At 43.8% G+C, this 18072-nt stretch overlaps 1 protein-coding gene across 4 annotated transcripts in view; it reads right to left on the bottom strand.

Moving 5' to 3' along the window:
* Nucleotides 1-18072, bottom strand: part of PELI1 (pellino E3 ubiquitin protein ligase 1) — a 69804-nt gene that overhangs the window by 26018 nt on the left and 25714 nt on the right. Inside the window, exon 1 of one of the 4 annotated variants that reach the window (XM_083175782.1) lies at nucleotides 17793-17945. The exons of 2 other annotated variants lie outside the window; for them this stretch is intronic. The gene's annotated coding sequence lies outside the window, so the exon portion shown is untranslated. Of the gene's footprint in view, nucleotides 1-663; nucleotides 883-17792; nucleotides 17946-18072 lie in introns of those variants that run through there. One more of the 4 variants, XM_083175780.1, reaches the window with a different exon arrangement.

Here is an 18072-nt window from a genome sequence, read left to right as displayed (position 1 = left end):
GATCACCCACTACAAAGGCTCTCCTACATAGCCAGAAGGGTTAACCAGGTCAACACACAAACAGTTTAGAAGAAAGGATGATACAATTATATGTTGCTCAAACAAATGCAATTTTGAAATGTTGAGCGATGAGTAGTTTGTTTTATAGACCTGTTTAGACATAACCCACATATAGTAAAGCACACTTTGGATTCAGGCATGGGTGGCGTAGTGATAAGCATTAATACCTCACAGCACCGAACCTATGAGTTCAAATCACAGTTCTGGTTCATCTGTGTGGAGTTTGTATGTTCTCCTCGTGGTTTCCACCTTGCGCTTCGCTATTTTCCCCACCCCAGAAACATATGGGTGTTAGTATTGGCTTCTAACACAAATTAACACTAATGTGTGTCGTGTGACTGACTGAATAGAGTTTATAAGCACAGTGGAATATAACGGTTAATAGAAGTAGCTGTTTAAATGAAAATATGATCTAAGGGAAACAGAGTCCTAGCCTACATTATATGGGGCGTGTAAGAAGCAGCTCACCTGTCCCCCTACCGCCTCAGTGTCTTCTCAAAGCCCTCAGCACTACACAGCTCCAGTCCTCACAATGTACAGTATAGATTGCAAACACAGAAACCAACCCAACACATTGACAAAGACAAAAGCCTAGTCACCTACCTTTATAGCACCCAGTATACGATGACGCTTTGGTGGTTAGACAGACATCTAGAGCAAATGTGGCAATATCCTTTAGCAACTTTTGCTGGCATGCACAATATCCTGATTGCCTGCTCTCTTTTACTTCTGTGTTTCGTGATGCATGCTGACTCAGACGGGTGGGAAGGTGCTATGCAAAACAGGTAAACACCATACTGCAACCAATCGCGCAGCCTGGGATCTGACTCATAGCTCCCGAGCTTCCACACATTGGATTACTGGCTTGTAAAGGAAGTGAAAGGATGCACGACTTTGCCAACAGCTTCACACCCCTCCTACATAGCACAGGCAGACAGCAGGGAGTGCTGATGGATAGCAGGGCCTGCAACACAAGCTCATCCCTGACATGCAATACTTACTTCCCTGCCATTCGGGTCAGATATCAGGAGAGGGCACAGCCTGGTGCTTCCATTTCCTCACTGCTTCATCTTCTTGCATTGAACGGACGGCAGTTTACCATTCAATTTATAGAACATCTGTATCCTGACTTTGAGCTCGGCTGATAAATGGATATTTAACAGGGCCCTGTACACACGGTGTGATTTAAGACATTAAATCGCTGGCTAAATGGTTACCAGACCTTAATGGTGGCAGGTTGCAGGACCCAAAATGCACTGTGTACCAGCGACCAATGATTTCTAGCCAAAATGAGGTAGAGACAGAATAGCTTGCAATTTTCAGCCAAAAATCGTTGGTCGCTGATGGAAACGATACACTGACCAGTTTATTACGGAGACAAATTAAGCCAAAATTACATAGTGACCGTATTGCACCGTGTGTACAGTGTGTCTGCCAATGACAGCAGGGGAATACACACGGCTGCATTCAACAGGGGATAAATAGTACCAAGCTACAAACCAGTCAATGCATTATTATAGTGCTTTGCACTGACATTTACCATGCTCCAATTCAACAGACAAATAAGGGATTTATAAGGCTGCAAGTTACAGATGTAGAGCACAAATGTCGCTTCTGTTTTCATCCTGCTGTGACTACATTGACAGGACTAAAGTCGTGTGTGTGTGTGTGTGTGTGTGTGTGTGTGTTTCATGCAATGGTTTTTTTCCTTGACCCCTCCCCCACCAGGATACAGTGCATAGCATCACCCCCAATGTTACCTGCCAAAGCCCTATCTCCACCCACAGACCTTCCCAAAGAACTGTAGGGATGGACATTGTTGGAAGCCCAGCCATCATCCAAAAACACAACCCCCTCCATCGCCCCATAATTTGCTCCTGTACACATGGGCCGATTTTAGCCATTATTGCTAAATGGTAGCTGAGCGACAATATCGCTAGTGTTTTTTCTGTAGTGGGCGATAAATCGCTAGGAGCTCGCTCCCGCAGCCAGCCATTAATGGGTGCAGGAGCATGTTCCTTACATTAGGGCTAAAAACCGCTGGTCGCTGGTGAAAACGGCACACTGAGCAATATGGTTGCTGAGAGATATTAAGCCAAAAACAAGTGCTGAGCAACCAAATTGCACCATGCCTACACACCTATAGTGATGGTTTTTACACAGCTTCATTCAAGCACCCTGCACCTTTCAGAATCATCATTGCAGTTCCTCATTCTCGCTTGGGGTGTCACTGTCTGCTGTGGGGTTTCTGGAGTCAGGTCTGTATTGAGATACAGATCAGACTGTACTAGAAGCACCAGATCAGACAGCAACAGCACAAGCAGAAAAGAGGAACTGCATGGGTTTTGAAAGCTGCAGGGTGCTCGAATAAACACCACACTCTTTCTGATGGCACTAGAGTGGTAAAAACGCAAATAGTGTCAGAGCATTGGAATTTGATCCAGAGTAAACAGTAGCTAACTCTGTTTGAGAAGCGCGGACCCCAGCTGTACCCAGACAAGATGCGCTGTATTAAACAGTTTCCTGTTCCCATCTGCAACAGAAAACATTCAAAACAGTTTAGTGGTGTGTCATGCTGGGTACACATTAGACAGATCAATGGTACAATGTATCACACGGATGTACCCACTGCACGATGTGGTGTACAGTCACACAATACACTGTCACTCACATCAGATGGGACAATCGAATGCTGGTGGCGTGCAATCACGGGTACACACAGATTAATATGGACGCTGTAGTGTTCAAATTCACTTCTGAACAACAGCCTGATGGGTATGGGTCATAGAGTTAACAAGATGAAGGTCGACACACATTTGATCAATCTCTGAAGGTTGACATGGGTCAAGGTAGACACCTCACAAGGCCGACATGAGGTTAGGTCAACAGGGTCATTAGGTCGATACAAGCATTAGGTAAACAAGGCCACGTGGTGTTGTTTTTTTTACATGGACACTGTAACGTTGCACCACGTCCCCTCGCGTGGCTTCCCATGCTTCGGGCACACTAGTTTATTCTCCCACCACGACCTAGTTGATGGTAGGGCATAAAATGCCGGCTCAAAAAAAAAAAAAAAACAAGGGAAAACCATGGCCATGTCAAACTAATGATCCGGTCTATCTAATCCCATGTCAACCTTGTAAAGGTGTCGACCTTCAGTCATCGACCCAAAGCATGTTGACCTTCCTCTTGACAACGTAACAACCAGATACCGTGCCGATGTTTACCTGGTATTAAGTGCCTCCTGCTCTATTTAATTTGAGCACAGAAAGCATTACAATGTAACAGTGAGTGGCCTGCAGGTTTTTCCATAGACTTTCAGATGCATTCAGCAGAATGGAGAGAGCAGAGATTCTCTTCCTGCCCTGCTGAAAGTAGAGGTATATTGTGTGTCTGCAGCACATCTCTCACACCCAAACATCTCGCCCCTTTGTGTATATACAATATGTGTTCTATTGTGCTCTCTTCAAATCTGTACATCAGTGGTACAAAGGTTACGCATAATCTACAAAAAACGCCTTCGTTATATCTGCAAATGCACAAAAGCATATATATTGTAGGTAAATACAGTCCTGAAGGTAAACCCATCTCTGAAAATCCTGTATTTGCCCCTTCCAGGACAGCCACATACCCAATTGTACAGCTCCATGGAATATGCTGCCACTATTTTCATACAGTAAACTAGAACCATTGTCTGGAGTTGCTTGCCTCCACTAGCCCCTTACACCATACCCCTCCCACCTACAGAACAACCCCACCACTCTCTTGTCCCTTACAAACACTTATACCAAGTGTGGCCAAACCAGTCCTCGATATCTAACAACGGTCCATGTTTTCCAGATCACCTTGCTGCTGCACAGCTGTAGTCAACTGTCACATTTTCAAACCTGCTGCATTCATTCCTACTATAGATCTACAGGTTATCTGAAATACATGAACTGTTGGTAGATCTTGAGGACAGGTTTGGCCACCCCTGCATCATACCCACTTATACTCCTTTCACACCAAGAAGCAAATTACTAGGTTACAGCTTTTCAACCCAGAAATTTGCTGAAAAACCTGAGTTTTTCTTTGGTGTGAAACGGTCAACCTGGGTCCTAAATTCCAGGTCCCTGACCCTGCTCTTGACCAGGGTCGGTGAACTGGGGGTTAAAATCCAGGTTGACACTTTTACACCAAAAGGAAAACCCAGGCTTTCAGCAAATTCCCGGGTTGAAAAGCTTTAACCTGATAATTAATTTCTGGTGAATTGGGGTCAGACTGCAACTGGCAAAATGATCCGGCACTCAAAAATGCTGGGTAATGGTCAGGAGGGCAGTGTGAAAGGGGTATCATCAGTTTGTTTATTTCTCCCTCTCCAGACTTCTTCCTGAATCTGCACAGGGATAAAAGCAGGTTCCATAAATTAGGAGTGTGCACCAACCACATGACAATTTATAGCAGTTTATTACACGAAAGTTACTAAATATACCCAAATGGAATACTAGGGCTTCTTATTTTGTGGTTTCAGAAGTCAATAGGAAGCTTCATGGTATAATTATAAATGTTTGGAGGATGAGCATTTATGTGGCCGTTTCTGGTTAAGACTAAAGAGAAGGAAAGTTGTAACGAGGGGGCGGAGCTGCAAGGTGACAGTAAGCAGTACCCCAACATGTCATATACTTTCATGGGCAGTCCAATCATGGGACGCAACACTGCAAATATGTGCACAAGCCCCGTACAAGAAAGACACAGATTGGCACCTGCTGGGTACCGTAGGTGCACCTGCATATGGTTTCTGGTCTGGCTGCGTTCTTACCTGTATGAGCAAAACATTGTATGAAACAATCACAGGATTTAAGGACACAAAGCACCACGCAGTGGTCACTAGTACTGTGACATATCAAATTTATATACAAGGCTTAGCGGTTTCAATTTCCTCCTGAAAACTGTTAAACAGAAATCTATAACAATTTATCAAAATCAAACTAAACTGTTCCCATGGTTCCAAAAACTATTCCAAAATGCATCAACATCCTCACTGATCCTCTTGATCTCGGTTTCTCGATCTGCCAATGACGTGTGAAATTATAGCCGCTTCTAGTCCGTTGCTTCTGCAAAAGAGCTGCAGTAGTCCTTTAGGATGTTTACTGAGGAGATGCGGTCATTGGGTCCCCATCATGTTGGTCGACACCCATTAGGTCGACACACAGGAAGGTCGAAAGGGCCAAAAGGTCGACATGTTATTTTTTTTTTACATTTTTTGAGCCGACGTTTGCCAACAGGTGGTATTTCATGCCCTACCATCGTGCCCGAAGCATGGCGAGCGGTGCTACGTTACAGTGTCTATGTCGACATTCAGAACAAAAAATGTGAAAAACCCCATGTAGTCCTAAACCATGTTGAACTATTGACCCTGTCTTCTTAACCCATGTCAACCTTCCTGCATGTCCACCTCGAGTCATGTCGACCAACATGCTGGTGACCTAATGATCCAAACCAAGGAGAATCCGGTACACCGTAGCCAACTCCTTCCCATGACACAGTAGCCCCTGCTCCCCAGGAAGATATCTGCACATTGATTAAACGTTGGAAATATGCCGTGCACAGAAGCCAATACAACATCATTGCCTTTCTTTTTTTTTTTTTTTAAATCTTCTTTATTGGTATTTATAACATATACATACAATAAATATCAACATATACCTTTAACATTTCTTCATCTTGTTATTTATCGTTGAAAAATTACAAACTAACAAACTAGACATATTAAAAGCATCCAGTCATTTCTCATCATTGCCTTTCTAATCCTGAAATATGAACAACTGCCTTGAATATGAGGCTGTTTTGCAAATTCTTTGACCTAGTTACTAAGCAGCATGAATCTGTAGAGGGACGTGACACCTGAGCGGAGATATGTCATGTGGAAGGCACCAGGAGCTATAGCTATTAAAGGATAACACCTTGTGCTGAACTGGAGGAAGCCAAGTGTAAATCCCTAATCAGAATCATCTTGCCATCTCACCCTGTGCTGCATAAATATAGGGATGTGACATGAGTTGGTAGAAATTTCCACACATCAGCTCCAGAAATAAAATAACCACCAGTTACATTTATGCAAAATAACAGTCTTTGCAGAAGCACTAAACATGACTTATGTTATACATTTAAGCAAATAAAATAAAAAAAGTGTGTGTAACCCACAGCAAATACAGATTAGCTTTCGTATTGTGTGGATATACTGCAAGCTTAGGAGCAGGGCAATCTTATCGCTTTCTACCTGCTATTACGATTTAATTCCCATTTGCAAAACGCAATGAAATATGCTGGCACTACATTACCAGTAATAATTAACTACAATACTGGGGGGTAACTAAATATCACAACTTTGTCTGTGCAGGGGCAGGAAATTCTAGGATCCAAATGGTGCAGGCAACCACATACTGAACAAAATCAATTGCCCCTAAAATGCTTAACTCCGGTTGACTGCAACACAGTTTGAATGGTACTTGTGTATTCTCACGGCGCCCGATATATATCAATGCGATCCGATTTTTGACCTGTGATTTTATATAGTGTGGCGAGCGCAGTAATCCGCGTACGCTCGCCACGCTTTGGGCTCGGTGGTTCGCTGCGCTCGCCACACTATATAAAATCAACTCCAGGGGTAGTGGATAGTGGTGTTATGAACAGGTGAAAAATTGATTCGGATCGCATCGATATATATCGGTCAATATCGCATCCGATATATCGGGCACCATGAAAATACACAAGTTCCGTTTAAATTGTATTAGATCTACTGGTTATATGAAGGGAGGGGGCGCCCAAAGTTTAAATTATTTTTTGAACACACTTGTGGCTTCCCTACCACATCACATCACATTAGCACAAATGGATTCCTGGCCATATTTCACACACTTGAATCCTGTGCATCCTATTTCATACAGACCACAATTCTGCAAATCTAACTGCTACAGTCAAGATTACATTTTACTTAAGGTTTCCTAACGGGATCATTGAGTGCTATTAAAAATTACATAAAGTTCATATTCTAAAGTTTAAAAGTACAAATGGAAATGAAATTGCACACAGACTAGACAAAGGGCAGTACACAGGCACTGTGAACCCGTTACGGATCAGCAAATCTTCTGCCTCAGTACATGGAGAGCATACTGTGCCCATACTTGGTGGAGGCTGGAAACAACAACAACGCAATTCATAGAGAACTGGAAAGTTAATGGCGGAGAAGAGAGCACGCCCCTTTAAATCTACTTGGCTGACAAGAAGTCAGGCTTGTGCGACCAGGGAAGTAGTGCAGGTGACCTGTGTGACAGCGACTGGGCGAGTGTAGTCCAACCTTGCCTCCAGGACATTAAGGTTCCTTCACTTTTAAAATGCAAACGCTACTATTTGCAGTTTTACTTCAACTGCCTATGTGAAACTGTATAACTGTGACCTAGGTTGGACTGGCCTTCCGGGGTACAGGGGGAAATCAACCTCTACTAGGGATCAGATTCCACAGTGTGCACTTCAATTATACATACAGTACGTTACATTATGCTGGCCAGGACTGTGGTGTATTTGTACAGTGTATTAATAGGATACAGTATCATTCCTGCACTAGTAGTTGTTATTTATATCCATCTATAGATCTATCTCTAGGGGCTTACATAATGCAATCTCTAATAGTAAGCCAAGCCTTTGCTGCTGCTGGTAACACCTCCCTCTAAACTGGACACGCCCCAACCACTGCATTACCCTATTGGGCCCTTCATGTTCCAATCCGACACGGTCTATGGCAGACTGAGCATTAGTGGCTAGCCATAAACGTTTAGTTAAAAGCGAGATGAAACGCGTATCATTGATGGACAGTACTGTCCACAAACTTTAACAAGACTGCAAGAATTCAAACAGGACAAACAGCGGATGAGAGTGGCCACATTCAATTACATTCTGTTGCCTTGTTACTTAGCAATGCAATAAAAAAAATGCTTACTTCTTATTGCCGTCTCCGCCAGTCCCGCTGATATCTCACACAGTCTACTGGTTTAACCAAAAGTGCACAAAATGTCTGCTTCTATGGTAACCAGCAAAGCTCTCAATAGCGTGAAAGGGAGGACATGACAGTTCAGGAGACGGGCTGTTAGTTCGCACGGCTAGACTCAGGGCTGAAAGCTGCAGCCCCAGAACTGGTGGCCGGCTCACAACGATTACAGGAAAAAGGCTGTAAATAATAAAACTTCTCATGGACGGAAAGACTGGGATAAAGGAACAGGAAAGAAGAAGTCTTCTGCGGAGACAAATAAAGTATCTGCGATGAAGGACAGGGTCATGAAAACAACATTAGACCCAATTAAAACAATAAAAAAAAACACCATCTACGTCACCAGGATTTAGGCTGTTTGTCAGCAATATGCATATCTTATTACAGACGTCTTCCCAAGTTTCTGTAGTTCCGTGCCAATTACAATGTTTGTAGAGAAAGGTAAACTGGTCAAACAAGTTCGGTCATTCAAAACCACAGTGTAACCGAGAGTCATGCTCATCCTGTCCGACAAAACTTCCGTTCGGACCAGTTCAAATCCAATGTGGCTATCAGACCGGTAAAATACAATGGGAAAGCCATTGCCCTATTTCATGGGTTGACCTAAATTGGGACGATCCAATGACCCATATCCAATAAAACAAACAATCTCCGTGCAAAGAGCAGTAGTAGTTGCCACAAGTGTGTGGGATCAGTATCAGGGGGTTGGGATCATTTGGTCTACAGCAGGCATGTCCAAACTATGGCCCTCCAGCTGTTGTGAAAGTACACATCCCAGCATGCTTTGCAATCATTTTAGCATTACCGAATAGCAAAACGGTGGCAAGGCAGGATGGGACTTGTAGTTTCACAACATCTGGAGGGCCATAGTTTGAACATGCCTGGTCTACAGTATTATGGTCGACAGGTCCTTAGTTTGACATTGTATAGAACAGTAAAAAAAGTTGGACATGGGGTTTTTCACTGTTTTTTTTTACCTGAATGTCAACACAGTCGACATGGACACAGATTAAACTGCACCGCTGCGCTCGCAATGCGACGGGTACGGAGCCTAGCTACGCTCGTCACACTATTTTATTCTCCCACCACACCCTAGGGAATGGTAGGGCATGAAATACCGCCTGTCGGCACATGTTGGCTCAAAAAACAGTGAAAAACTCCATGTCGAACTTTTAACTGTCGACCTAGACAATGTCGAACTAACGACCCGTCGACCTAGAACCATGTCGACCTAATGGTGTTGACCATAATGCTGTAGACCAAATGACCGCATCCCGTATCAGGGTAACTGCAAACATCAGTTGCAGAACTTTAAACCATGGTGCATTTACACTGGGAATAACTGGAAGGATCTCTCGCGATCTTATATCAAATTTTCCATTATAACTAATCAGACTTGTCACAAGGTCCTATTCAAATCTGAAGCAAACACAGTCCTCTTACGTTTCTCACCAGTATAGTAACTTTGGTCAACAAAACAACCAGCCATCTGGCTGCACAAAGGAGTAACATCGAACTATGTAAAGTGTGATGGGAATGAATGGGACTGCATCAGCATACGTGCATGGTCATCTGCGGACCCTCAACTTCTTGGGCACATTAGGGCTCCCAGAGGTCACATCTGCCACTGGAAGTTATTGCAGATCATGTAGTACGCAGCTTTCACTGAGCTCTGCAACAGATGCTATTAACAGTTTTGTTTGTGGCCCCACAATGTGTACAACATCTGTCAAATCTGAGGGCTGTTTGTACAATAGGAAAGAGACAGAGCATTTCCGTACGGTCAGAGGAAATACCAGTGACGTTAACGTGAGACATCACTAGGGATTTCCTCCTGATAGCAGGACCACCTATCTTGCATGGGATAGACAAATAAAATATTTCATGCCGACATGAGCAGGGACTGACGCTGACGTCACTCACGGATTTTTAAAAACAAACAAACCTCAGAATATGTTACCTCGGACCTTATTCTGGGCCACGCACCACCATGCAAATTTTGCAGTGCTGCGTGTGGATGTAACGCCACCCGCAGTGCTGCCCGCCTCACCTCTCACACGCTGCGACCCACCACATATGCCAAACGCCCATGTGAATGGGTGCTTGGCATAAATGTCCACTCGCAGCCTTTGGTGGGTGGACCAAATCCTTTGTAGGTTTCCGACCATCGAATGATGTGGAGCGTACACGCAAAACAGTGTCACTCTCTGGTGCCTTTGTTTTGAGTGTTACTTGTATGGGAAAAGGACAGGCAGGTGACATCTGGTGATGTCATCTGCCCGACCCCAGCACCCGTGTCATTCGGGAATTACCATGAGAACGTCCATGAAACGCTGGGCATTCCCATGGGCGAATCCATCCATCTATTCACCATGGCCGCTAGGGTGGCCAATCCCGGGATCGGCGGGATCCCGGGATTTGGCCCCAAAAAGTCTGGGATTTCAATCCCAGGATTTCGGGATTAGACTGCACATGCGCAGTCTAATGCCGGGCAGCGTCTGAGCACTCGCTCAGACGCTGCAGGGCTGTTCCAGAATCCTGACCCCAGCGTGCGGCCTGCGTAGCGTGACAGTAGAGATCACGCTGCGCAGGCCACACCATCACCGCCCACTCTGATGCAGCCTCTGCTCCTGTGCCCACCGCCTTCCACTCTCCTCCGCCCGCCCACCTCTTCACCTCCGCCTGCTGTCTGCTAAGGAGGAGGAGCACTTGCCCGGAGGCACCTCCAAACCCACTCCCGGCCGCCCGCCCGCTAATGTAAGTAAATGTGCGGGTCGGCCGGTGTGGGGATGTGTATGGGACATGCCTATAGGGATGCCAATTCCGGGAATTAGCATTTTTCAATCCCGGGATTGGCATCCCTAATGGGTGCTCTGAGGCACCCTTACATATGCGTATACGTTCAAAAGGAAGTGGGCGGCCAGCTAACACCCGGTGATGTCAACTGGCTGTCCTCTGCGCCCACGTCAAGGCCTCATTAGCATGAGAACGCCCATAGTTCAAGGGAACCCCCATGAAATGCTGGGCATTCACATCTGCTAATGGGGCATAAGAGCACCCTTACATATGCGTGCATGTTCCACATCATTTAATGGACTCCGACCATCAAATGATGTGGGTGTACCCCCTACATTCTGCAAATGGATGTTCATGTAAAACATCCATTCACCTGCACCCAGCGAGCCAACAATTCGCACCCTGTGTATGCACAAATGCAGAAACAAAACATCGGTCCCCATGCGAATGAACGTGAATAAGGTCCTTTCTATGAGGGCCTTAACGGCCCTAAAGCAATTTGACGTTAAAGCCAAATAGCGATGGAATAAAAAACAAATAAAACTTCTACAACTCAATAACCAGCTAACTGGAATCTAAGGGGGAAAAAAAATGCCAACAGTACGTAGGAAACATATATTGGAAAAAGTTATCCAAGAGAATAATAATTCAACTTCAGTCAGTATGCAGCAGAAAGTGTGTTTCCCATTGGCACGTGGCGTCAGTAACAGCAGAAGGGCCGATTACCAAGATCTCTGCTTGATTGCCTTGTCCCAGGGGACACAGAACTCGTTACCTGAACCATTCTGTGCTTTTGATTAGTGAGGTGGCTTAGGTTCACAAGGCTAAAACCAAAAAGGTTGTAGGAAACTGGAGCTAGAAAGGACTTGTAGGGTTAATAAGATCACTTGAGATCAGCCCTGTCGTTATATTTCCAGTGCTGAGGGCCTATCATGCAGAGATCTCTTACGTTAACCAAATTTAGCACATGCATTGATTGTTTTAGTCAAGCACCTAAAACAAAAACGTACAATTTCCAGTCCAAACACTCAATAAAGAGTGCACATTTAACAATGTTGCTGCCAAAACCTTGTTCCAGTGTTAAAAGGCTTCTAAATTGCAAGGGACTTGCTACGCCCACGTATTCACGGACAGCCAAGTTTCAAATGGCGTCATTGGACAAGTAACATTACGACCTAAATTTCTGGCTGTAAAAAGTTGTACTAGATGAAGTCATCTGTCTTTTTAAGTACATGACAGGTCAATATGTTCAGCTGAACTCCAATAAAAGATGTCAGGTGTTAGATTTCGGAGCATTATTGCCAATGTGTAAATGTTATTGCGTCATAGTAACATTCATGCCTGCAATATACCTTGTATTAAATAAAGAACTCGAACTCCAGGGTCATAACCAGACCTATGAAAACTACCAGGTAACGATAAGAGTAAAAATATAGTAAAAGTCCAAAAGCCTGATAAGCAAACTTTAGAAAAGAAAAGAAAGGAGTTCACTGCGAGATTCAATACCCCTTTCATACCGGACAAATAAGCCGGGTCCGACCAGAGTAGTTGCCGGGTCGACCCGGGTTAGAAGAGTTTTACTCGGGTCGGACCAAGGTTTCTAACCCGTGTCCTGTTTACACTATATGGAGGAGGCAGCGTCAGCTCCAAGCGATGCCTCCTCCCCTGCCCCCCCGGTGATGCGCCGCAGCTATACCCTGCCCCCATGTGACGTCAGCGACCCGGCTTCTTGCCATGTCGCTGAGGGGAGCCTCACCTCACATGGTGCCTCAATGGCAGTGGAGAGAAGGAGGCTGCTGCGGAGGGTGTGGTAAAGGGTCCCGACAGTCAGGATCCCGACAGTCATTAGACCGATGTCGGGATCCCGACTCCCCGGACTCAGACAGCATGGCGAGCGCAACAAAGCCCCTTGTGGGCACAGTGGCTCGCTATGCTCGCCACCGATTCTATTCTCCCTCTATGGGGGTCGTGGACCCCCACAAGGGAAAATAGCGGGTGGCCGTCGGGTACCAGTCTGTCAGCGTTTTTACAGTCGGGATCCCGTCCGGCATCCACTGAGGATGTCAGTGGTCCACCCAACCTCAGGGTGCCACCTGAGGTTTCCAGGGCACTGCCAGGAAATGATGGCGTTCCACCCACAAATTGCCGCCGCCTGCCAATCACCTTGCGAACGGGCAGCTGGCTTCATGCGCAGACAGACTGTGCACATTTATTCGATAATCGCGTGGGCTGCGAATTCGATTTAATCTGAATCAGCCCCATAATTGCGGCTATAAAGGCATTTGCGTCTGACTTCGGCCCTATAGTGAGCTTTTACACTCTGACTGCATCCCAAACAAAAAAGCTAGAACAGAGGTTAAACTCAAAATTTATATCTACATAAGAAGAATGTAGGGGTGCTTGACAAATCAAAACAGAAATTTTGCCCCTATGTACGTAATCAGGACACCAGCATCCCGAAAGAAGCGTACATTTAGGGGGTATTCAATCCAGGATTCCTGGGCCGTTTTAGTTTCTCTCAACTGTAACTCGACAGCTGGAGTTCAATGATCAGGCTGTCGAGTGTCAGAAAGTCTGAGGATTTCCGACAAAACAGATCTGACTTTTTAAATCGGATCAGGCACCCTTCATTGCTGTCCTTAACGGTGGCATTGAATAGGTGAGTGCCATATTTTTCCGGTCGGAAAATATCAGCACAGATTAAGGTCAGGTTTAGCCACTCATATTGGCAAAATCTGATCAAACTAATGGGCGTGGAAAAATCCAGTTTGAACGCTGTGATGGGTGACTTTTTGCTGTCTTCAGCTCACCACCAGCAGCACCCGAACAGAGCTACATTTGAATAGCTTTGTTAGGTGCCCTCTAGTGGCTGCAAAAACATTTGTGTGTGTGAGAATAAGGTTTTCATTTTTGCACAAATATACAATGAAATAATTCAGGTCTTAGCATAAAGAAATAGTACATTATATCAGTATCTTGTTCACATACAGGTCTGCAACTATTAATAATAATAAACTATTAAATCTAGAGCTAGCTTAAAACAAGCACTTACTGTATAAAAGAACAACAAAAAAAAAATGTTTCTCACGCTGTTCTTGGTTTAGTTGTATAATTTTTATCACCAATATAGACAGAAAAGATACAATTGTTTCAGAATTTACATACAATTTATTGGAATCTTTAGCACATGGAATGGTGTTTGACTTCATTACAGAGTGTACGCTTTGAGCAGTGGTGATGTAAAATCATCTTGTTACCTGGTCTTTGAGGCTGCTGTAAATCTTTAGTGAGTTGTATCTGTTTGTTATATAAATCTGAAAGAACCATAGTAATACATGTATAAGGGTTGTTGACCAGAGATGCGGTCAAAATCCCGGCGGTTGAAATACCGACGCCGGAATCCATTTTACGCAGCTGAACCTGGCACTGCAGGGCGTGATAAAACAATGGACACCCAAAGAAGTGCATTTTAGGGCACCCATGAATCAACTGAATAGTCTGCACACAGCGGCCCAAATCACTTTTTGTGGCATCTATTTTTCACGTTGAAATGGAAGGTTGAATGAATCGCACTCTTTCATGTCAGGCCAAATTAGTGTACATAGTGAAACCCAGGATGCCACAGCATAGAGTTCGGGAACTACTGCACTGTGGGGGTTATTCTAGTTCACTCGCAAGGGCACAATCACTCTCTTATGGCAGCACCATATGCACTGCAGGTGGGGTAGATGTAACATGCGCAGAGAGAGTTAGATTTAGGTGTGGTTTGTACTTCAAACTGATATCTATATTGCAGTGTAAAAATAATGCAGCTAGTATTTACCCTGCACAGAAACAATAAAACATCCAAATCTAACTCTCTCTGCACATGTTACATCAGCCCCACCTGCAGTGCACATGGTTTTGTCCATAGGAGAGTGATTGTGCCTTTCCGAGTGAACTCGAGTAACCCCCTATGGGAGGAAGGAAAGCTAGTGGAGGCAGTGTGATGCTTTGGACAATGTTCTATTAGGAAACCTTGGTTCCTGGCATTTATGTGGATGTTACATTGGGATGTGGGACCATTTGTAGACAACAAGTAGGTCGACACCATTAGTTCGACAACTCAATAGGTCGACATGCTTTTAGGTCGACATACCATTAGGTCGACAGTGTCTAGGTCGACAGTGTCTAGGTCGACATGGTTTTTTTTCACTGTTTTTTGGCCGAAATGTCGACATGGACACAGTTTGAAGTGAACCGCAGCCCCTCGCATCGCTCGCTTTGCTCGCGATGCTTCGGGCACGGTGCCTCGCTGCGCTCGGCACACTATTTTATTCTATCACCACGCCCTAGTGGATAGTAGGGGGTATGAAATACCGCCTGTCGGCACATGTCGGCTCAAAAAACCATGTCGACCTTTTGACTGTCGACCTAATGGCAGTCTATCTACTTGTTGTCTACAAATAGTCCGGATACCGTTACATTGACAAGATCCAACTGACTACACACTACAGATCAAATACACTCCTTTATGACAACGTTCTCAGAATGACAATGCACCTTGTCACACTGGAAAAAAAGAAAATAATAAAATCAGGAATGGTTTAGAGAACCTAACAGTGTTAAGGTGACTTGGCCTCTAAATTCCATAGAACTCAGTTGAGATGTACTGGGATATACTGCATTGAGCCACGGGGGCCTTACCTTGAAGGACTTAAAGGATCTGCTGCAAACTTCTTGATGCCAGATACCACAGAACACCTTCATGGGTCTTGTGGATTTCATGCCGGCACTGATTGCATGGTACAAAGGAAAGCGCTTGGTCAAAATTCTTCTAGGGTAGTTTTTACAAATATTATAAAAGTTGATTTTGTACTGATTGACTTGGCTCTACAAAATACAAACTTGTGTAGTATACAGCCTGATAGACTTTCTTGCAAAATAGGAGACAAAAAAGCAAAATATAAGCATGACTGAGCACCATGAAGTTCATATGGACAAATTAAAAACAGCTGAAGACAAAATGGCTTTGTGCCTCAGTACGTTAACCCCTTCGCTGTCGAGTGTTTTCTCACACTTCACCGAGGCCATTTCTCAAAGTCAGCCTGTGCAAGTTCCAACATCAATAAAAAAAAAAAAATGATGTGGTACCCCCCCCCCCCCGCACACACACACACACACACACACACACACACACTTAAGACATTAGTATTTTTCATCATTCCAAATTCATTTATTTTGCCAATAATCCAGGATTCTAGTGGGGAAAATGCAATTGTTTTGCCTCCGAGCTTCCACTAGATGGCACCGAATATTACAATTCAATTGTTGCTCCGTTTGGATGCGCATGCAGCACCAGGTACTAACTTTGAGGCCCGCCCATCAGTTTTGTGGGGTTTAGCCACTACCTGCGCGTAAACCTAACCTTAATGAGTAAAAAAAAATAAAAAAAAGGATCAATTTTTTTGCCTCATGATCACCTATGGTTTTTGGCAGGAAATCAGGCACACTACTATGACAATTGAATATGGATCTCAGCATATCTGTCTGCAAAAGTGAAGACCAAATATATGCCAATATGAATATACAGGCACACTGATGTGCCCAAAAGAAGGCGATTATCTTGCAACTTTTTACAAGATGAAAAAAGAAAGTCAATAGTGAACTCTAAAGACGTGTGCTCACAAACAGGTTTACAACCACTTTTATGGTGTGGAAGTCAGCTCAATGGATCGCTATGATAAAGAAATGTTTAATCCACACAGACAAAAAAAAAACTAAAAACTATTCTTACAAAGTTCTGTGAACCCAAACTGCTGCTCATTCTATATTTGGTCCTTCTGGTGAACACAAGGATTATAAAACCACCCATAAGTATAAGGTCAGGCTAAAGTTGGTAACACAGGCAGTGAATCTACCTCAAGACTTCTGCGCATCTTGAGTGCCACATATGGCACTCAATAAAATGTAAAAAAAAAAAAAAAAAAAGGCAGTGTGTGACCGATTTATCCAAATCGCAGCAGTACAACATGGATGCTTCAGTGAGACAGTGGTCTATGTTGCACAATAAATAATAGGCGTAATTAGGGGAGGGAGGGAGGGGGGGCATATCTGATGGGAGACAATTGTAGCTTAAAGTGCAGATAAAATCTTGAACTTTGACCACACTTTGAGCAGCAGTGCGTTCATTATCAGTTCTAAAGCTTTTCTGAAACATAGAGCATAACAGACTTAAAAAGTGCACTTACAGGGACCCATTATATTTTATGGAGTATGGTGCTCTTAAAATGCTATAGATGCAAGATAGACTTGTCCACACCGATATATTGTTATCTTCAATACCAATGAGGCCTACAAACATTACAATCCCTGGGCATTTTCTAAGCAATCTCACTTGATTGCCCGGACAGATTGCTCAGTGTCACATCGCTATGCGCCAGGCGATATGAGCATTGCTCATCTCCCCGTGTGTAGGCCCCTTAAAAATCCATACCCATAATAATCAATTGTTTGAAACCGATATTGAGCATTTTTGATGTATAGGAGGCTGCTCCCAGGAATAGAAATAAGGAGTTGTGAAAAAGATGTTGTGATTAATTATTAAACACAAGTGCGCTGTCTGTATTTTTTGTACGTTCTCCGCTGTCCTGAAATCACAGATCATATGATAAGTATCCTCTTTCTGTTCATATATATTTCAACTCCTCATGTAAGAGTAAGGTAAGTAAGTACAAGAGGTGCTCTTAAAATGCTGAAGGCAATATAGAATTTGTCACAAAGGCAAGTGAACATTTGTCAGTAAGTGCAAATGTACACAACCATTTACCAGAATTATTTTTGGGATAATTCAGGGTCAATGTTTGTTTAGTAGTCTTTGATGAACAATTAACACCATGTGCAATGATTTGTAACTGAAGATAGAGCTAATTACTTTTTCTTATCTTCTTTGTGGGGTTTCTCGTTTTGTCCTGTGAGGCAAAACAGTAGATTGTTAAACTTTTAGATTTCTGCATTACAAATCACATACTCCTTAATAGTGCCCAAAACATAGTTAGAGCAATCCTATACAGACAGATTTGTGGTATAGCAGCTTGGATCATATTACTGTATGTATATAACTGCAATAAAAAGGAATGAGATATTGAAGTACTGAGGCTGTCAGTGGACCTCCAATATTGTACGTAAACTGATTATATTTTAAAATTTAGAGG

This window comes from Crinia signifera, chromosome 3, assembly GCF_055691185.1.
Source record: "Crinia signifera chromosome 3, ASM5569118v1, whole genome shotgun sequence".
Classification (NCBI taxonomy): Eukaryota; Metazoa; Chordata; class Amphibia; order Anura; family Myobatrachidae; genus Crinia; species Crinia signifera.
Note: the sequence above shows the minus strand (reverse complement) of the source record. Positions and strands in the feature narration are given on the sequence as shown.